The 22,696-nt window shown below is 34.8% G+C and overlaps 2 protein-coding genes across 2 annotated transcripts in view; one reads left to right on the forward strand and one right to left on the reverse strand.

Moving 5' to 3' along the window:
* LOC150099405 (NAD(P)H oxidoreductase RTN4IP1, mitochondrial-like) overlaps positions 1-22,696 on the reverse strand; it is a 289,878-nt gene that overhangs the window by 251,405 nt on the left and 15,777 nt on the right. The gene's annotated exons all lie outside the window — the stretch shown is intronic.
* The window catches only part of LOC150099408 (lipopolysaccharide-induced tumor necrosis factor-alpha factor homolog), a 75,723-nt gene continuing 69,643 nt past the window's right edge, over positions 16,617-22,696 (forward strand). Inside the window, exon 1 of the mRNA XM_090404052.1 lies at positions 16,617-16,711. The gene's annotated coding sequence lies outside the window, so the exon portion shown is untranslated. The remainder of the gene's footprint in view (positions 16,712-22,696) is intronic.

Raw genomic sequence — 22,696 nt, forward strand, 5'->3', positions numbered from 1 at the left:
CTGTTTTAGCCAGTACACCCTCTGCAATACACCCTCTACACTTCAACTTCCTATCGACTAACACCCTAAATCTCTGGCCTCATCAATTTCCTGGAGCGTAGTTCCATCATTATGATATACAGCTGGAATGTTTTCACCCCAAAATGCATTCATTAAATTCATTAAACTAACATCCATTCTCCTTTGGCCATACTGCTAGTCCATTTAAATCATTCTGCAAAATATAAACTATCGTTCTACCCAATTTTGCATCATCAGCAAAAAAAACTAAATACTGTTATTAGATATATGAAGAGCCAAAGGCTTCAATTCGGCGACATATGACTTGTTTAAGTTTTTTAAGGGATATTACATCCCATATCGTTTCTTAGCCGAATAAGAAACTCAAAGAGTTTCATGCCGAATATAGTAGAAACTATATAAAGTTCGGCGATTCCAAGCGTAAGAAAATACCCGGATACTGCAGCAACTGACCCTTAAGGTAGTACAAGCTGAGGCAACTCATGTCTAAGGTGGAGCAAGCTCCGATCACTATTCTTGATATGTAATTATTCTTCTTTTATTCCTATTCTTCTATTATTCTTGATATGTTCTTGCTCCACCTTAGAGAAGCTCCGATCACTATTCCTGATATTTACAAGATACTTGTAATTATTCTTTTATTCTTATTCTTCTATTATTCTTGATATGATCTTGCTCCACCTTAGACAAGCTCCGATCACTATTCTTGATATTTACATATCAAGAATAGTGATCGGAGCTTGCTCCACCTTAGACATGAGTTGCCTCAGCTTGCACTACCTTAAGGGTCAGTTGCTGCAGTATCCAGGTATTTGCTTACGCTTGGAATTCGCTGAACTTTATAGTTTGTACTATATTCTTTGAGTTTCTTATTCGGATAAGAAACGATATGGGATGTAATATCCTTTAACTTAAACACTAAATACTGTGTTTTTTCCGTGTATAAGACGATACTTTTTTTCTAAAATCTTTAGACCGAAAATTGGGGGTCGTCTTATACACGGGGTAACCGGTTGAGATACTCGCGATTGTCGTGGCGAAACTGCCGGTACTTTGTCTTCATGAACAGGCCTCCCTCCCAATCACTAGCCTTTGTTGACTCTGTCGATTGAAGTCATTAACGGCTGATTCTGAATAAACCAATCAGAACTCTAAAAGCATTCATACATCTGCAACTCGTTTGGGTGGGGTAAGTTAATGCATTAACAATATTTTGAGCACTAGCCCATAAAAATGTCCGAAAATAAGAAACGATTGTCGTATTCTTCAAAATTCAAGTTAAAAGTCGTCAATTATGCAAAAGAACATGAAGATAAAACTTCAGAGAGACAGTTTGGACCTCTTCCCACTGAATGTATGATTAGACAGTGGAGATGTTTAATAAAATATTGATTTCTTAATTTTGTGTTAGAAAAACTAGGGTTCGTCTTATACATGGGGGCGTCTTATACACGAAAAAATACAGTAGTTCCTCTCAGATTATTTTCTATATTGTTATTGTTCAAATTAAATAGTAGTGGCTAAGAGAAGAGCCACGCTACATGCCACTAGTCACAGGCCTTCTACTAGACTCTACTCCTGAATAGACTACTGTCACAAGTTATTGAGGCATGACCTATCCTTCATGTTGTCCCCCCCACAAAATATCCCATTTTTATCTAGTCATTATTGTATTTATCTCTTGACCAATTTTTCCAATACCACAACCACGACTCTTGAGATGCTGATCAGTCGGTAAATTTCTACCCCAGTCTTGGAGCCTCCTTTATGCAATGGAATTATTTTCCCCTCTTTCCACTACTTGGGACTAACCCACAGCTGAGACAAATTAAAGAATGTGGTCCAGGGCACTGTCAATTCTTTAGCACCTTCTCATAAAACTCGAGCTGGTATATCATCTAACCCCATAGTTGTATTTGCATCAAAGTTATGTAATATCCTCTGCAACTCCAGTTCATCTACCTCAAATTCCATATAAACCCTTGCCTGTTTTGTTACTGCAACATCTCTGCCACGTACTATTTCGTCTGATTCAGTGACTCTTCCCCTACCGTTGTCATTCATTAAAATTATGATAATTTTCCTTTTACTTGTAACATACGGAAAGAATTCTTTAGGATTACCTTTGGTCTGTATTTCCTACCAAAGTGGTCACCTTTATGTGCTTTGTACTGCTCAAGTGAGTGTCTGCTAGTCACCTTTCTCTTCCTCCACATAAAATAAAAAGTAGTTGCTGCTTAATGATGTCTCGCATCCGTTTAACTCTCGCTTGATGTATCCTCCTTGCTCATACACTCCTTTACCACCTCCCATGCGATATCAGCATCCAGTTCTTGCAGTTTCTCATGTTATGTCATTGCTCCAAGCAATCTTCTAAGTTTATAATACTTGTTAGCCCTGTTAGAAAATTAACTGAAAATTCTACGCATTTCGCCACCTCCCAGGTCAAGACTGTGCATCGCTCTATGTACGTGTAATACATTAATGTGTGTAATATTTTATATAATACATTAATGTATTCTATACATACATTAAGTTTTGTATATAATTATTATACATTATTATTATTATTATATACATACATTAATGTATGTAAATAATAACATAACTTTTATACACATTTTATATTACAATGTATCTATAAATCGTAAAGGCAAATTCCAAATGGCAAGATATAATATATATATACGTCAGGTGGTGAAATATCAAGAAGAGGTGTAGCGTTTATTGTAGAGAAGAAAACTAATAAAAACATTATCCATATAATCAAAACATCAGATAGGGTAATGGCAATTCTAGTAAAATCTAAACCTAGAGATATGATGATCATTCAAGTATAATATATGCTCCTACAGAACAGAATGAGGAAGCAGAAAAAGATATCATGTATGATGAAATAGACTGGTGTATAAAGAAAGTTGGAGACAAGAAAGATCGGGTTATTTGTACAATGGGTGACTGGAACGCAAAAGTTGGATCAGAGAGAACATCTACACACGTGGGTCCATTTGGACTAGGAATACGGAATGAGAGATGACAAAAGCTGATTGATTTCTGTAACAAGTACAAGCTCATCATAACTAACACTTATTTTGAGCAAAAACCAACAGCACGTTACACATGGGAAAGTCCAGATGGAAGATAGAAAAATCAATTAGATTATATTGTAGTCAGTAAACGTTACTTCAATGAAATACGGAACTCAAAGATGATGCCAAGTGCTGACTGTGGATCTGATCATAGACTGGTCTTAATGACGATGAATATTCGCCTGAAAACAATAAAATTTAAAAGAAGTCAACCCCTAAAATGGGATCTGCAAATGGTACAAAATCCAATGATAAAATGAAAATATTTTAGAACTGTTGTCTGCACAACGAAAATGAACCCTCTCAATGGAATAGACTACAAGCAGCTATCATAACATCTGCTAAAACCACATCAATAAACAAGAAGAAAGAAAAAAAAATCCATGGATAATTCAAGAGGTAATCAACTTTATTGGTGAAAGAAAAATATGGAAAAGAGGAGCAAATGAAGAAGAAAGGTTAAGATATAAAACTTTGGATAAAAGAATCAAACAGTTATGTAAGAGATTGAAAGACAATTGGATAAATAGGCAGTGCGCTGAGATAGAAGAATTACAAAATAGGAACAAAACCAGAGAAGCATTCCTGAAAGTGAAAGAACTTAATGGAAAAGCAAAACGTGCACAGTCTAATAACATCAAGGACAAAGACGGAAACATCTCATTGATAAGGAAAAGATAAATGAAAGATGGGTGGAGGACTTATCAGACCTCTATGATGATGATAATGGTAACATGTTAGATGATTCATGACACCTTAAGTTAAATGTAACAATAAATACCACTCTACCCTCAAGAAAGGAGGTAGAACACGCAATCAAGAATCTTCCTAATAACAAATCCCCTGGATATGATAATATTCCAGCTGAGTTGTTGAAAGCTTTGACTGGCAATAATAACAACTATTTAGTGGAATCCATTCAGGACATCTATAAAACAATACAATTGCCTGAAGTTTTTACAACATCTATCTGCATATTCTGCAATTCCAAAGAAACATAATGCACAAAATTGCGAGGATTACAGAACTGTGAGCCTAATATTCCATGCATCTAAAATTATTTTAACCATTGTTAACAAACAAATTGAAAGAGCCATAAGCGGTGAATTGAGTGAACAACAGAAAGGCTTCAGAAGAGAAATGGGAACCATTAATGCTATCCTGGAACTAAAAATAAGAATAGAAAGATCACTTGAAAGAAACAGGAACATTTACACATGCTTCATAGACTTTCAGAAGGCTTTTGACCGGGTAAAACATAATAAAATATTCAATATATTACATAAATTAAACATCGAAGATCAGGTACTTAAGATTATAAAAATGATTTACACCAAACAGGAAATACAGCTGTTTAACAATGAGACTTCAATAGTGTGGTAGGCGCTTTGAACCAGATCAAAATCAAGACAAGATAAGAAATCGTGATGTGATTGGTTGATAAGAAGATGAAGTCATTGTGTGTGTGAGACGTCATGTGTTTGGAATGTTTGGAAGTTCCCTGGGGGCACATGTGTCAATGGCTTCAGTTCTTGTGTTTTGGTTCGCGTACGGAATTATGGGTGATGGTAGAGATAAGGATTCGTGTCGTGATTGGTGGTGCACTTCTGACCAGATCAAGATCAAGATAAGATAAGGAATCGTGTCGTGGGTGTGTGTTGTTTTCAGATGTAGATAAGTGAGATCATTTGTTGTTGTCAATAGGTGACATAATTTGTTAGTTGTAAATAAGTGATGTTATTGTTTTGAATGGAAAGTAAGATATATTAGTGGATAAGGAATCGTGTCGTGATTGGTGGGACACTTCTGACCAGATCAAGATAAGATAAGGAATCGTGTCGTGGATGTGTGTTGTTTTCAGATGTAGATAAGTGACATCAATTGGTCAGAAGTGTCCCACCAATCACGACACGATTCCTTATCCACTAATATATCTTCCTTTCCATTCAAAACAATAACGTCACTTATTTACAACTAACAAATTACGTCACTTATCTACATCTGAAAACAACACCCACCCACGACACGATTCCTTCTCTTATCTTGATCTTGATCTGGTCAGAAGTGCACCACCAATCACGACACGAATCCTTATCTCTACCATCACCCATAATTCCATAAGCGAAACAAAACACAAGAACTGAAGCCATTGACACATATGACACCAAGGAAATTCCAAACATTCCAAACACATGACGTCACACACACAATGACGTCATCTTCTTATCAACCAATGACCTCGCGATTCCTTATCTTATCTTGATCTTGATCTGGTTCAAAGCGCCTACCATACTACTGACTTCTAAAAAGAGGAGTTAGACAAGGTTGTATCCTTTCACCAAATCTATTTAATATCTATAGTGAGACAGTGATGAAAAAGATTGAAAATAAAAAAATAGGAATTAATATCAATGGTATAAAATACAACAATCTTAGATATGCTGATGAATACCATTCTAATAGCAGAAAACAGAAACAAATTAATCAAATTACTGCAGCTACTAATTGAAGAAGGTAAAGAATTTGGATTAGATATAAATGAAAAAAAAATTATGAAAATCTCAAAAGAAAGCAGATCCGGGCCAGAAATATTCATAAACAATATGAGAATTGAACGTACAACAGAATAGAAATATTTAGGCAGATGGAAAACAAGATAAAGAAATAAAAATAAGAATAGCCATAGCTAAAGGTGCATTCTGGAAAAATAAAGATCTGCTCAGACGTTCTGTGAGTATTGAGACAAAGAAAAGAATGATAAGAACATTAGTTTGGCCAATTTTCACATATGGAAATGAGACCTGGATATTCAAGAAGAGAGTAAGGCAACAGATAATGGCCTTTGAAATGTGGTACTATAGGAGAGCTCTGAAAATCCCATGTACAAAACATGTGACAAATACAGATATCCTACAGAGAATGAGAACACAGAGATCTTTGTACAGGAAATGATCCAGAGAAAGATGAGATTGACAGGACACATATTGAGAGGTTCAGCAGGACAGAGGATACTGACAGTTTTAGAAGGAAAATTTATGGCAAAAGGGTCAAGAGGCAAAAAACGGAAGGACATAGCTTGAAGATATAAGATCATGGACAGGATCACATGGCTATGCAGAAACAAAAAGGAAAGCCACCAACAGAGAGAACTGGAAGGACATGGTGCTTCCCCCTCTTACTGAGGAAGCTACACGAAGAAGAAGAAGAAATCGTAAAAAAAAAAAAAAAAAAAAAAAAAAAAAAAAAAAAAACATAATCTGCTGGGTTCCCTACTGGATCTGAAACTTGACATGGTTTCGTTTTTTAAACAAAAAGGTTCACTAGTATTAATAAAATAAAATTATTCAAAGATTGAATAGAGTTTCTTCGTAAATAATAGTTGCAATTTTTGAGTCTATCTACCATATCCACTTCTATAGCATTAAAGAACGGATCTAATACTTTCTTCATCGATTTTATAAAAGCATATTTTACTGAGAATTGCAAACACTTAAGACTTGAGTTGAGAATGGATAATCTGATAGTATCTATGGAAACTGTTTCCCCGCAGCATGAATACCTGAGGGCTCAGGGATTCAATCTACCTCTTACGTTGGCTGGCATACCCTACAGTTCAGGAGCACAACTATTATAACACAAAACTCAGGAAAGCTAGACTCGCCAAAGTTTCGGGATCCATGCTGAAGAAAAAAAGAAAAAAGAAAGAAAATAAAAGAAAAGTCAAATCGAAATAATTGAGTACCATGATAGTTCATTCCATGATGACATCATTTCCGGGATAGCATGCCTCGTATTTTAATGGAAACAACACGCAAATTATTCGGGTAAAGGATTCGAGTTTCAGCTATCTGAAATTACGGTCTACGATTATGGAGGCATTTATCATGCCTGTTTTCGCCAGCCGATTTGTTTCTTTCGAGAATAAAAATAAAAAATAAAATAAAATAAAAAATAATAATAAAATTAAAAAAAAATCCGATTTCGGAAAGGGAAAAACACTCGCACTGCTGTATTGAGAATGATAAACATGGGCGGTAGAATATGAGCATATCACAAGATAATCAACCAAACAGTGATAATTAAATGGTTGCAACTCTATCGGTGCTTAGGCTTTGATTGCTTTCGCGATATATGCGAAGTCTCGTATGCTTTGGCAGAAAAACGAATTGTCCAAGATCATTAACACAACTCTTCTTTCTGAAGAACAGGGGCGAATTCTCCATGCTTGCTGCGCAAGCTCATTACTTGAGAAAGAAGTAATATTTATTTGTTAATAAATGCATGCATTTAAAGGCATTCCATTTAGACTTTTAGTTTTGTAGACAGAAGACGTCTTAAGCTTGCTCGGCAATAATTGAGCTTTGCGGTGTGTATCGAAGGCCGATGCTTGCTCGTCTAGTCCAAGTTACCTTGGCTTGCTCGGTTGTAGGAGCTTCCAGGTCCTCGCAGCAGCATTGTGATTTCATGAGCGCGCATAGTCATTTTCGCTCTCTTCACGTCGTCTTAAACATATGCCACACGCAGTCAACGTAGCTCTAGCCAATGAGCTTCAGCCAGCCTTTAGAAGTGTGCGTGTTGCTTGGGAAAATTAAGTTACAACGAACTTTTTATGACGATGTTATTGACCAGTTCATAAAGAAGAACCGTAGGGTAGAATTTGTATTCAAGTAGCTAAATTGAAAAAGACAGAATATCATTTGTAAAATAAATGTTGTATTTGTATGATTAAATGTACATAAATTTCGAAGTATACAGTTTTAAATGGTCAGTAATTCATTATTCCGCCAATCAGACTTCAATCGCACCTCTCACTCCCTGAATGATAACAAGAGCAAGCGTGAATTTCAAGACCAGCATTCGCCTCTGCTGAAGAAACAAAAATGTCAAAGGAAAGAAAGATATACATAGAATAATGCTACTCACAAAAGAAATTGAAATGTTTTCTTAGCAAAATTGAGACTTTTTTGTTTTTTTGTTTGTTTTTCATAGCAGGAACAGCAACTATCTTAACGTATTATAATGTATAAATATCTTAAAAGTCACTAACCAATATTCAGTCAAATCTCTTTCAGACCTTATGGTTATATATAATAAATAATAAATAATTTATAATCTTATTATATATATAACCTTAATAATAAAATTTAATAATAAATAATTTATAACCTTATTATATATAACCATAAGGTTATATTATATATAACCTTATGGTTATATATAATAAATATAATAAATAAGTTATAACTAATAAATATAAACAGAATATAACTTTGTCTAATGACTGCATATGTAACAGCGAGGATATATGTAAGTACTGATGTTACAAAGAAATAAAATTTCTCTGAAAATTTCGAAGGCCAATTTATGTTTCGATATTTGTGTGATAATCTTCGTATATACTGCCACATTATGTTTATACTATTATTTTGGTTCTTCTGTGTATCCAACAAATGGTCGTTATGGGTTTTTTTAATATTTTTTATTATTTTTTTATCAGTTGCATTTCATATATCACATATTCGTGCGATAGTGTTTCACGTGAATGTGATATCAATAATGAAACCAGATAATGACAATAATCTATAAACGGTGATTTCTATAATCTGTAACTTGCGATTCTGCAATATGATACATCAAGTTGTTCTTGATACAGTAACTTCTTTTCAGAGTTTTTCACTATATACGTCCCTATAAAAAAAACAACAACAACAACTCCTACAACCGTTTTTATTCCTTAAAGAGAATAAGTGGAGTTCCTTTATTCCTAACTTTTTGAAACAGTAGGGCAGTCAGTCTCCATCTTTCAGTCTTCGCTGATAGTTCGAGCTACAAACAAACCAAGGCTTTTGGAAACTTGCGTGCGAACAACTGCTGCCATCTGGTAGACCTTAACCCTGACTTTCGTATCATTGACTTTAATAATGTGAGTGCTACAGTTTTTTTTTTTTTTAGATTCAAAGTTAAAAACCCCGTATCTCAAAACTCAAACGAAGGAAGTCTTTGAAAAAGTTCCTATAGTCGACAACTAGAATCGAGCCTATAAAGTTTTTTTTTTTTTTTTTTTTTCCGGGCAAATGCCATTTCCACAAGACTACACAGGCACTTATATTCTTTCCTTCACATCTCAAAGAAATTATTATTATTATTATTATTATTATTATTATTATTATTATTATTATTATTATTATTATTATTATTATTATTATTATTATTATTCCGGGAAACTCTAAGTAGTCGACAGAAATTATCGAATAATTACCCATTGAAAATTGTCAAATTGTGGAGAACAGAAAGAAATAACGAAAAGAAAGGTTTGGAATTCAAAAATTATTTGTATAGAGACAAACGGTTACGAAATTAAAAGTTCAGTAAATCACACAAATCAGATTAAATGAGGCACTGGTCTCGATGCATGTGCTTCAGTAATCCAATTATGTAGGATTTTTATTCTATGCACAATACTACAATCATATTATCTTAATCACATTGAAAATCTACTAGAGATGTGGGAAATGTTATCTACGTCATACAAAAATATAAGTATAGTCCTTAGAAAATGTCTTGTTTTCTATTAAAGCAAATGATTTGTAGAAGATTTTGACTCTTCTAACCAGGTAGGTTTTGATCCTTCTCGTCACTGAAGTACTTGCGATTACAAATATCTCAAGCGATCAACAATTATGGAGGTCTGTATGACCAGATTGAACATCTTTCTGTGCCAGATATATCTATCCTGTACTTCCATTGCTGCTTCATGCCACTGAAAGCTAGTTCTATTAAGATCTTGTTTGATACTATCAGCAGTTGTATTCGGGGACTACCTGTTTTCCCAGACCACACCTTCTAGATTACTTTACATAATTGACCAAGCGAATGTCTGACTTCTGACAACATGGTCCAACCACTTCAACCTTTCCTTACACAGGAGACGGTTAAGAGATGGCTGACGAAACAGCCAACATATCTCATCGTATTTCATTGCTATTCACGAAATCAAATCATCTCGCTCCCTAGATACTTCTTAAATACAGTTGATCAAAGTGCATCGTCTCTGATTATCACGATCACACAATCTCTACGTCTCAGCTCCATAACGCAAAACAGAGAAACTTACGCTATAGTAAATTTTAATTTTTTTTCTCTTGCTATTGTTCTACAGTCTCCAAACTTTTCATAATGTTTGAACCCAATTTCCATCCCAACCTAACCAAACCAACCCAATTTCCATCCCAACCTAACCAAACCAACCCAATTTCCAACCCCTTCACACACACACACACACACACACACACACACACACACACACACACACACACACACACACACACACACACACACACACACACACACACACACACGCACGCACGCACGCACGCGCACTGAATATATAGTGAAAGTCTCATTAGAAAAAAAATCCCCTGTTCTGCTGGTATTCCTAAAAAGTGTTACTTAAAAATGGTGATCATGAAAGCTGTAGTCTTCAAATATCTCCTAACACTTAAGTATAAAGAGCTAATAAGCTTCATTTCGGCAATGAAAACATTACTTAAATTAAGGGGATATTAAATCCCGCATAGTTTTAAAACCGAATAAGAAACTCAAAGATCGGAATCAGAGAGTTTCTTGCCGATTATAGTAAACTATAAAGTATCGGCGACACTAGCGTTAGCCAATGCAAGTGATCCTAGTACGTAGTACAATAACGGGCAACTCGTTGCAAAGGTGGAGGAAGTTCAGATCGCTATTCTTAGGTATTTTCCATAATGTAAAAACACATTTCCTAGGAAATGTATGCTGTTTTTACATTATGGAGGGAGGTCACTACCCAGACCGGTTTCAGCCTTTTTTGAGGCTTCATCAGTGAGTAGCTAGACCTAACACCAAAGTGTATAGCGAAAAGAAAACTGTTTGGAAAACTCGTTCGCAAAGTACATAAGTTCTTTTCGCTATACACTTTGGTATTAGGTCTAGCTACTCATTGATGAAGCCTCAAAAAAGGCTGAAACCGTCTGGGTAGTGACCTCCCTCCATAATGTAATAACAGCATACATTTCCTAGGAAATGTGTTTTTACATTATGGAAAATACCTAAGAATAGCGATCTGAACTTCCTCCACCTTTGCAACGAGTTGCCCGTTATTGTACTACGTACTAGGATCACTTGCATTGGCTAACGCTAGTGTCGCCGATACTTTATAGTTTATATAATCGGCAAGAAACTCCCTGATTCCGATCTTTGAGTTTCTTATTCGGTTTTAAAACTATGCGGGATTTAATATCCCCTTAATTTAAGTAATCTCCTAACACTTTTCATCCAGTAGCATTGAAGCAAGCGTATATTCACTCCATTCCAAAAAAAAAAAAAAAAAAAAGGAGGCAAAACTCTATTACTAAACTTTGGCCTATTGCCTTTCCTTCAATCCTCTAAATTAACGAAGAAGGGCCTGAAAAGTCTCAACTTCTTTATCAATTGCAAGTTTAATCAATGAATATTAATCGCTTTGTGCTTAGTACACTGCCATGCTATGGTCATTCTTCCACACTCTATAACTGGACAGGCAGCTTTTCTCTCTTGTTCACTGTGCGAAATGGTGGACGACTTCCTCTTTTTAGATTTTTCCACCAATGCAGAAGTATCCCAGGATTCTATTCTAGTCTATCGCCTACCAACTTTCTCTTATCCATTAGCGATCTTCTCTCACTAAGCAATAATCTTATTCATAGTTTTTCACCGCGCAGTTTTCTGATCCAGGGCTTTCCTACAGTTGAAAAGTGGTTTGAATTCCGTATCGAAGAACCTTTACAGGAGCATTTCAACTGAAGGCAAATTAGTCAATCTCATATGCAAGTGGCAAGATTTTTTTTCCATTTTCAAAAAAACGCAATGAACAGACATGCGTTAACCTTATGGTGCAATTCAAACCAATCACGATCAAGCTTATATTAAAGCTTCCAGTAGTTGCAGATAAATTATCAGCTCGTCTAAAATGATTTTGAAAAGTTCAGAAGTAGACAATGATTCGTGCACACTGTGCCTTTCTAGTTCCTTGCTATAGATATTTACGATGCGCGAATGTTGTCTAATTCTTCTACCATCTCTTTTTTATCCATAGTTTTTCAGACACTGTGGTATCAGAAATATGTCTACAGATACAGTTCATTTACTAAATGTTTATTTTTCCTTTAAATCTTATTGATGATCCAGGTACACGTTTGCACATCTCATCTTCCAGCATTTAGTATTCCCTTCGTTTTTTTTTTTTTTTTCTCCAGGAGATAGGACAGAGGAATCTTGATCAAACTGAATATCCCAAAGCCGTGATTCTGATGGCATTTGTTCTACATCGCTAACTTCCGTTTTGTGTCACCTTTTCATACTCTCCGACCCGAGTAGTATTTATCCTTTAAACTGGTATTCGTAAGCAGAGGAGTCAACTTTTATCTTATGGTCCGGTGTTTTTCTCTTTTGTAATTGAAATGTCAATTTTTTCTGTAGCTGCAAACTGAGTTGGATGATGGACAGATCGTTTTCCGCAGCAATTTATACTGGAAGAATGAGGGTCCTTTCTTTCATCGACTCTCTTTTGTACATCAAAAATTTTCGTTATTTGGTTATATTTCCAATCCGTGCTCACAAAACTTTTTAATACTATTTCTCACAAAATATAAGCTCTCTTTCACTTCTTACCTTCAATAAATGCTCTATAAATTACGTAAATACTTGACGATCAATTTTTTTTTTTTTAAGTAGCACGTTTTTTCTTGTTTTTCCATATTAAAGAATATATACTTCTTATATTTGTTATTTATTTAGTTTTATCTACTTTTTGGCTGCAATTTATATAAGCGTGATTAAGGCGTAAGAATATGTCTGCAAAATAAATTCGTCAAATAACAGCAGCTTATCAAAATTAAAAATTAAAAAAGTACGAAATAAAACGGCATGGGAGATCAACCTCCCAAAATTCCAAAATATGAATATCGTAAATTATATTCTCTACAATAAAATTAATTTGTGTCATATACGTAACATCAGAAGCTTGATAAGTCATATAATTGAAAAGTAAAAACCGTTTGAAAAACTATAAATCCAAAATATAAAAGACAAGTGTGTACATGAATTAAAATGAATAAAATAATAATATTCGTGAAGAATTTTCAAGTGCAGTCTTTCAGATCCATACCTTTGACAGTTTTAAAGACTGATGTTAGGATCTTGGTGCAATTCCGATACGATTTTGTGTGTGTGTGTGTGTGTGTGTGTGTGTGTGTGTGTGTGTGTGTGTGTGTGTGTGTGTGTGTGTGTGTGTGTGTGTGTGAAATGCGCGCGTGCGTGCGGGGGAGGGAATTATAGCTCACGTTTCGTATGGCAGAAGACATAAATATGCAACGTATATATTCGATATTTATGTGCAGTATGCATATATGCCAATTAATAATAATAATTTTTAACTCATATGACAGGTTTTATTCGGAATAAATTGAAAAGTTGGAGTATCTTAAGTGTGTCTCCTACCTCAGAATGATTGAGCTGGTTTTAAATGATGTCATATTGTTTACAACCAGTGGCGACCAATGAGGTCAAGGACACACTTAAGATATTTATTTTTCCGGCGTTATATCTGCTAGAATGCTAAATAAAAATAAGAGGAATGCGAGGAGAATAGGAGGGAACAGCTTGAAAATTTGTACACAGAGTGTTTGATGTGATACACAATTTCATATGAAAATTGAATGGATGGTGTTGTATATTTATGCTGGAAACTTATAAGACTAATTTTTGTTAGGTTACTTTATGAGTTTGTTGCTTAATATGTTTAAAAATTTTTTTTTTTTTTGAAAATATAAAAAAGTAAACAAGAAGAACCATGGACTCGCAAATTTGAGAAAAATTTAACAAAAGGGCTCGCGCGAGCCCCTTATAGCTCACCACTGCTTTTAACCAAGATTTGCTTTTAATTAAATTAACAGGTTAATTTTTGTTATTAATTTCCTGTTTTTTTTTAAACAAATTTTGGCGAATAGGCCATCATATGTTGGAAAAACACTGTAGTAATTTAGCCGAATGATTAGGACGTGATCACACCAATCGCACTGTAATTGGTTTTTTTTTGTCGCGTGGCGTGACTTTCTGCGGCAGTTTTATTACACACATTTTCGTAATTTTAGGGAGTTAACTATAAAAAAAACAGCAAAATTCAAAAGTTCAAAAAACAAAAAAAAAAAAAATGATAGCTTTTTTTTCCCCAAGCAGGATTACCTAAACCAAGCTCCTCAACATTGAACATTAACTTCACATTAACTTATCTAGAAGTGTAAAACAATTTTTTTTTGTTATTACAGTGTTGTTATTATACTGTGTTATTATTACAGTGTTGTTATTTTGTTATTATACTGTTGATAAAATTGCAGTATAATGTTACAGACATTTTTAATTAAAAATTTCGCGATTTAACGGACTTTCGATGTAACGGACACTCCTTAGCCCTTATTAGTCGTTAAATCGAGGGTTTACTGTACTTCAGAAACGACACATGTTTTGGACATTTAATGGAGAGAGATCAATAAATTGTTACTAAGTTTAGTAATTATAAATTATTATTATTATACATTTATTATTATTATTATCATTATTATTATTTTGTGTGTGTGTGTGTGCGTGCGTGCCTGCGTGCGCGCGCGCGAATTTCTCAATCATAGATTTTGTAGCTTCCCAACACAGCCAAAAAACCAATAAATAATAACCAACTGATGTCATCCTCAGATAAGCTTACATATAAACTTCGAGGATGAAAGCAGAGAAATTAGTTCTCATCCAAGATATATCATATGTAACCAAGTGCATGTAATGTACGTATCACATGTAAACAAATGTAAGTAATGTGTCATATGTAAACAAATGTAAGTAATGTATCATATATAATCAAATGTATGTAATGTATGTAATAACTGTAACAAAAGTATGCAATGTATAAAAAAAAGTATTATCATTATTATATAATATTTCTTTTATCAACGATGGTAATTACTAAGTAGTTTTGTTATTAAATAATATTAATTTTATATTAGAAAAATCAGACATTAAAATAACAGAATTCTTTTATTGATATTATTTTTTTATTTTTGACAAAGGATAATGAGGTTTCAAAATCGGAAAAAAGAGCGTTATTATGGAAATTTATGTATAATTCGTGATATCAAAATTTAAGATTTCTTTCCTTGGAATTTATTCTTTTTATTCCAGAACATTACCTAACCATTAACATAAGCATTAATCCTTCTCACAGCAACAGTATCAGGAATTAGGAACAATAAAATAAAATATTATTATTACATTAACTCTCCTGGAGTCAAAGACTTCAAGGAGAAAGAGGTTTATACCATTAATAATTATATACGTTATATAAGAAGTATACATCATACTACTTTACAATGTGAAATAAATAAATAAATATATATTACAAGAGTCCACAGACTTACGGAAAATCTTCCCTGCCTGCAACATATCTATCGCACCGAAACTTAAAACTACCTCTTAGCATTCACGACATACTCAGGCAATGCATTCCACTCAGTAGCACACTCAAGATTTAATCTTGGGGGCGGGAGGGACAAGTTGAGTAGACAATTTGAGAATACACACTGCGCATCGCATACGATCTATGACTGAGCATCTGCAATGATCGCTAATTCATAAGCAGTATAGAAATAGAAGACACGACACAACATAAGTAAAAAAAAAAAGAATTTTATGAGGAAAAAATTTTTGGAAAATTTTCTAGTGTTTTTTTTCCTTTTTCTTTGGGGGGAGGGCCCTTGGCTTCCCTCCCCCTCAGTGGAGGGGAAGTGGGGGAAACCTTCCTTCCCCCCACTGATTCACTCACCCATCACTATCCACATTAAAAAAATACTTGTCACCCTCTTATTCACCACTCCCTTGCTCAATTTCTAGGGATTGTCTCTAGTTCTTGCTCCTTTCCTTATTTTTCAATTCGCTTTTGTTCACAATTAAGCTTCCTAATATAGGAAACTGAAATACCAACACTTAAATTGTCTCATATTCTACTCAACATGATTTTGCCCTTGATAGAGCATAATGCACTTCTAATCTAGCTGGTATAAATAAATAAATAAATAAATAAAGACTAAATTTAGCTCGCTAACCTAGTAATTGAATCAGTAGAGTCACATAGAAGAGATTATGCGTTACTTCATCGTAATTTTATGATCCAGAACTTGAACTCGAAAAGTCTTTGGGAAATTTTCTGTTATAAGATCATATTATGTTTCATAACCTATTACATATTAAAAAATAATGGCAAATTAATAAATATACTTCTCAAAATATAATTCATAATCTTTATTTTTCCTGAAATTGGAAGTAAAGGAAATATTACTGATAATATTTTAATATTAACTAAAAACCAAACGATGATAGGTTGGCAAAAGATCGAACTTTATCCCCAAACGATAAACTGGTGCAATAGATAATAAGAGATAGGTGGGCGTTTTGTGGATATAACAGTTAAGTGCATTGTATTCTGCATTCGCAGTAGCTGGCCTTTAGTAGGTTGTGAAGTTTGTCCTTTGGAATCCTGCTTGGTAAGACTCTGGAAATACTCATTAATGAATTATGAATTAATTATACGCTATAATTAGAAATAAAAATATTACTAAAAAGAAGATAATAAATATCCATTATTTTCTATTAATATTTATATATTGTTAGTCATATAAAAATGATGTTAATAATATTAATTCTGTTATGTTGTGCCTTTTAATTTTAACCATATTGGGAAAACAAATATTTTCCACATTATGGAAAATATTTGTTTACAATTTAAAAGGAATAATATAAGAAATTTACATGACTTTACTAGTGACGTAAAATTGACTTAGTTTACTTGTTTGTTGTGTAAATCGATATTCCTCAGTACTTAATCAGATCTTTAGCTTATCCATAAGCATATTTCTCCCTTGCTAATTGCGTAGTATTAATTGCTTTCTTTGAAGAAGCAAGAATTAACTGAATTATTTCAATTTTGTGGACTAATTTGATAATGCGTTGTGGTCTTCTGCCAGAAGAGTCTTGCATAATCGTTTTTATTTTCACCTCTTCCGACCAAGATTTAGTTATTTAAATTAATTAAATATAAGAAAATTATTTATATCATTTTATCTGTTTTTCGTTAAAGCTTGATTTCACTCTATTATCAATATTAGCGTGAATCCTAGGGTACTGCAAAATAGGTGGGCGTTACGAAATCGGAGATTTTCGTAATGAGTAAACATTTGGTTTTGCAAATGATTACTTTGGTTTCTCTTAACCTCGGCATACATCCTCGTCTTCGTTTAACAAAATTTCCAATGGCCACCTTCACGCTCTTTGCCGAAAAATAAATAAACAAATAACTCTAATATGTGGTAACATGAAACGCCTCATCATCCTGGTCACCGTTCCCGTCTCTATATCCATAATAAAATAAGGACATGTGGATATGTGCTTACTCTTTATTAATATTTATATTCCCTGTTCCCACTCTTACAAAAGAAAAAAGAAAAAAAAAACTGACAACAGCGTCTTATTCTCCTAATTTATATTTTCTGCTGTTCAAGAAGACGACTGAAAAAGGGGTCTTATTTTTGTGTTTGTTTCCATACAGTGAGTAAAAGAAAACAGTTACTAGTATAATGGGACAAGCTCGGAGAAAACTGATGAGAACTAGACTACGTAACTAGACCACGATACATATACATCGGACAATGTTACTATCCGCCGAATCGTGAAAAGATCGTATCTTCCTAACCAATCTATTTCATTCTACACTAAAAACTTGTTTTTCTTAATATCGCAGACGGAATTGATTCCTGAAGTTGGGAAGATTCCTCCTGGATACCGTGAATATTTGCCTAACGACCTGTCACCTCTTAGAGTGGGCATTGCTCTAAAGATCTTTGTTAAACAACATCAGCCATTTATATAGAGTGTGCACAGTAGGCAATCCCACTCTTCGTTCTTTGTTCCTACCGGAGAAAAATAAATTCTCTCTCCCTCTCTCTCTCTTTAGAAAAAATGGTATAAAATGTGATTTCTTTTTTTAACTTATTTTTTCCTATAGCATATAAGTTGGACTAGATGTTTAATGTTGTAATGTATAAGATTTTAAAAATCGAGAAGCAAAGATGGGAAGTAGAGTATACAAGTGATAGAAATAACTTGGAAAAGATAACGAAGATGAGAGAATCTAGGTGTGATTGTGGATAAGGACCTAAAATTTCGGTGAGACATTGCTAAAATTGTGAGGACAGCACAGTATTTTGTGTCAGTGATGCGGAGAACACTGACGTGTAGAAGTAAGGATGTTGTGGTTCAATTCTATAAGGCTTTGATCAGGCCGCATATGGATTACGGTGCACAGATTTGGTCGCCAAGTTTTCAAAAGGATGATATTGAAAAGGGCCCAGAAGGTGATTTCTGGTTTCTCTGTAATGTTGAGGATAAAAAAAGATTGAGGAAATGCAATTTGCAGTGACTGGTAGATGGGAGGAGATCTTCTTCTTCTTCAACCTTTTGGTTCTGCCCACTGCTGGAGGAAGGTCTCCCCCATGATTTTCCAGATTTACTCCTGCAATTTGTTCCAGTTTCGTCTCTCCACCTTCTTCTCGGTCTTCCTCTTCGTCATGCTCCATCGATTGGTCTCCACTGTGTTATTTTCTAGTCCATCTCCAGTCACTTCATCTGGCAATATGGCCATCCCATCTCCACTTAGCCTGTTTAATGTAGTTTACAATATCATGACACCTGTTTGAGATCTTATCCAGGTCTTCCTATCTCTTATTGTTATTTTTAGCATACTTCTCTCCATGCGATGTTGTGTTGTTCTCAGCTTTTTGTTTAGGGCTTCTGTTAAAGTCCATGTTTCTCCTCCATATGATAGGACAGGAAGTATGCACTGGTCGAAAGCTTTCCTTTTTAGACTCATAGGGATGTCACTTCTGAATATATCTCTCTTTTTCCCATAAGCCACCCATCCAAGGTGAATTCGTTCAATTTCTTTCCTTTGGCAATCCTCAAAGGATAACAATTGGCACAAATATACATATGAAGCAACTTGTTCTATTTCATGGTTTTCAACTTTGACAGTTCTATGGTCTATGTATTTATTCATCATCATTTTTGTTTTTTCTCTATTTATTTTTAATCCAATTACTCTGGAGGCTTCGTTTAGATGATTTAGCCTTTCTTCCAGATCTTCAAGATTATCCGCTATTAGGACAATATCATCTGCAAATTTCAGATGATGCAGTCTTTCTCCATTTATGTTTATTCCTTTTGTTTCCTAATCAAGGCTTCTAAAGACTTCCTCTAGTGCAGCTGTAAATAATTTGGGAGATATGGTGTCGTCGTCTTGCCGGATGTCTTTTTCTATTGGAACTTTTCACTATTTTTATATAATTTAATTACAGAAGTTGCATTATTATAAATATGTTTTAATGTTTCAACATATGGTTTCTCCATTTCCCTGAGTTTCAAGTGCTTTGAGTGTTGCAGATGTTTTAACTGAATCAAATGCTTTTTCATAGTCTATATAGGCCAGACATAAGGGGTTATTGTATTCAATTGATTTTTCAATCAGCTGTCTTAATGTGTGAATATGGTCCAAAGTATTGTAATTCTTCCTAAATCCAGCTTGCTCACAGGATTCCATTCCCTCTAGTTTAGAATTTATTCTATTATTTATAATTTTTGTGAAGACTTTATATATGGTGGGGAGTGGGCTTATAGGTCTGTAGTTTTTAATTTCTTCCTTATTGTCCTTTTTAAAAATTAATATTAGAAGTGAATTATTCCAACTTTTGGAATTTTTCTCTGTTTTAGGCATTTATTAATGATTTAGGCTGTTTGATGACAGGGCTTCCTCCCAGTTTTAAGAAGTTCTATCATAATTCCATCTTCTCCTGGGGCCTTTCCACTCTTCATTTCCCGCAGTGCCATTTCCACTTCACCTTGTAAGATCTCAGGGGCAGCGTGTTCTTCCTCACTCGAGTTATCCATAGATGATTCTTGGATGTCTCGGTCTTTGTCTTCATAAAGTTCAGTATAAAATTCCTGAATTCTTTTGATTATTGCATCTCTATTTTTTATAAGTTCACAATTTTTTTCCTCTTACAGCAGCTATTTCCTTTGTTCCAACTGATCATGTTCGTCTTAGGACCTTCATATTACTATTGTTTTCTATTGTTTCTTTAATTTTCCTAGTATTATATGATCTAATTTCATGTTTCGTCCTTTTACGTATAGTTTTACAAATTTTCGCATATTCTATTTTATTGGTGTCTTCAAATCTCTTTTCATATCTCTTCTTTTCTTCATCAGATCTAAGGTTACCTGTCTTAGTTTTACCTCTCTTTGGTGCCCTTTTACACCTCCTATTGATAGTGCCCAATTCAAGATAGATTTTGTTAAGATTTCATTAGCATCATCGATGGGTAGTAGGAGGAGATCTAATTGAGATTAATGTGGAAGAGGTTTTACATAGATTGGGGGAGACAGGGGAGAGCAAGAGGTCATCGCTGGAAGCTGTATAAAGAGGGTGTGACCAAGGGAGTGAGGAGTAGGTTGTTTGCATGGAGAGTGGTGGATATTGGAATGCATTGCGAGAGCGTGCGGTGAGTGCGGAAACGGTTGAATGCATATACTTATTCTAGCCATGAACACTGTTACAACTTGAACAGCGCATAAACCTTTAATCTACCAGTAAATCATTTACAGCTTCCAGCACATACAAACCACATATATAACGTTATATAACAGCACTCAGTGTTCGAAATGTCCTCTTTTGCCTTCAAACACTCCCGAAGGTTATGAGGCCGCATATCGATTGCGGCACACACAAGTCATCTAACGGAAATGCTGCCACTGCTCGCTCCAAATCCACCTTCAGGCTGGCGATGCTCGGGTTCGTTTCTTGCAGGCTACTCTCTCAAGGCCCATCTGTTGGCCGAGTGGTTAGCTTATCCGCTCTCCAGCTGAGCGGCTGGAGAGCGGATAAGCTAACCACTCCGGGCTATGGATGTTTGTGATTGTCCTACTAACCGTATACCATATGTACTGCTGTAGCCTGTGTCCTGGCGCAGTATGACCTTCGATGTTTTTGCGCCATAAAAATGAAAACTAACTCTCTGAAGTTCCGATCACAATTTGAAGTCCAGCGAATTCAGATCAGTCTTCCCGACGACCAATCAGATGGTGATATGTGGTCGGTCACATTCGTCTATATAGTTTATATGACTATTCTAACTTTGATCAGCATCGAAGTGAAATCCGAGATAGCGTGTTGTATTCACCTGTGTGATGGTTGTGGTTTTACGATCGGCGCTTTGTGTATAGATGATGGATGTCGCATTGTGAGATATTTGGTTTCTATGGGTAGGGTTTGGGGTTTTTTGAATATCATTAGCTTTGTTTTTCCAGGGTTTATATATATGCCGTTTTCGGTTAGCCAGTTAGTGATTTGGTTGATGTCGTGTTGCATATTTGTGTAAGCGATATTTGCGTTGTTGTGAATGGATACTATGGCTGTGTCGTCTGTGTACTGGAAGATTTTACTTTTTAGTGGAAGATGGCTTATATCGTGTGTGTATATGTTAAATAGAATGGGAGACAGGACAACTCCTTGACAGGTTAACGGTACCTCTTTGCTGTACGCTGATCCCATACGTGTGATGTGCTTCCTGTTTTTCATGTATGCTTTAATCCACTGGAGTAGGCGACCTCCGATTCCAATATGTGTTAGTTTTGTTAACAAGGTTTTGTGTGTTAGTGTGTCAAACGCTTTAGTTAGGTCAATGAAAACGACTAATACTATTCTGTTTTTATCCAATGCAGCGTTTATATAATAATAATAATAATAATAATAATAATAATAATAATAATAATAATAATAATAATAATAATAATAGTAATAATTGAACTGATATATAGCACATATAAGTAGCAATCACAAATAAAATCAGCCCCCCTCCCAACGTAACGGCCTCTGTCTTCAAAGTACATATTAAAAAAATCAATTTAGCTATTGGACCAGTATCGGTTACGACTTATCACTGCGATTTTACGAAAAGGACAGTATTGAGTGAGACAGTGGGGCACTGAGGATTTAATCTTGGAGGGGGGGGGGGGAAGCCGAGTTGAGTAGACGATTTGAGAATACCTACTACGCATCGCATACGACCTATGACTGAGAATCTGCAATGATCGCTAATTCATGAATAGTATAGAAATAGAAGACCGGACACAACATAAAAAAAATTGATTTTATTTAGGAAAAGATTTTTGGAAAATTTTCTAGAGTTTTTTCCCCCTTTTTTTTCTTTGGGGGTACCAGCCCCCCCCCCCTCTGAGTCCGCCACACTGGAGTAAGATATTTTTCAAGTTAACGACATATATATGCATAGTAAGAGCACGTATGATTTTATATAACTCTTTTGGTTCATTTAGTGTGTGTGTGTGCGCGCGTGTGTGCATTGGATCGCAAAATAAAATGTACTGTATTTTTTACTGTGGGTCGCGATAAAAAAAAGTGA

The sequence above is a fragment of the Typopeltis vanoorti genome, chromosome 14 (assembly GCF_054136105.1).
Source record: "Typopeltis vanoorti isolate ZY-2024b chromosome 14, IOZ_Tvanoo_1.0, whole genome shotgun sequence".
Taxonomy (NCBI): domain Eukaryota; kingdom Metazoa; phylum Arthropoda; class Arachnida; order Uropygi; family Thelyphonidae; genus Typopeltis; species Typopeltis vanoorti.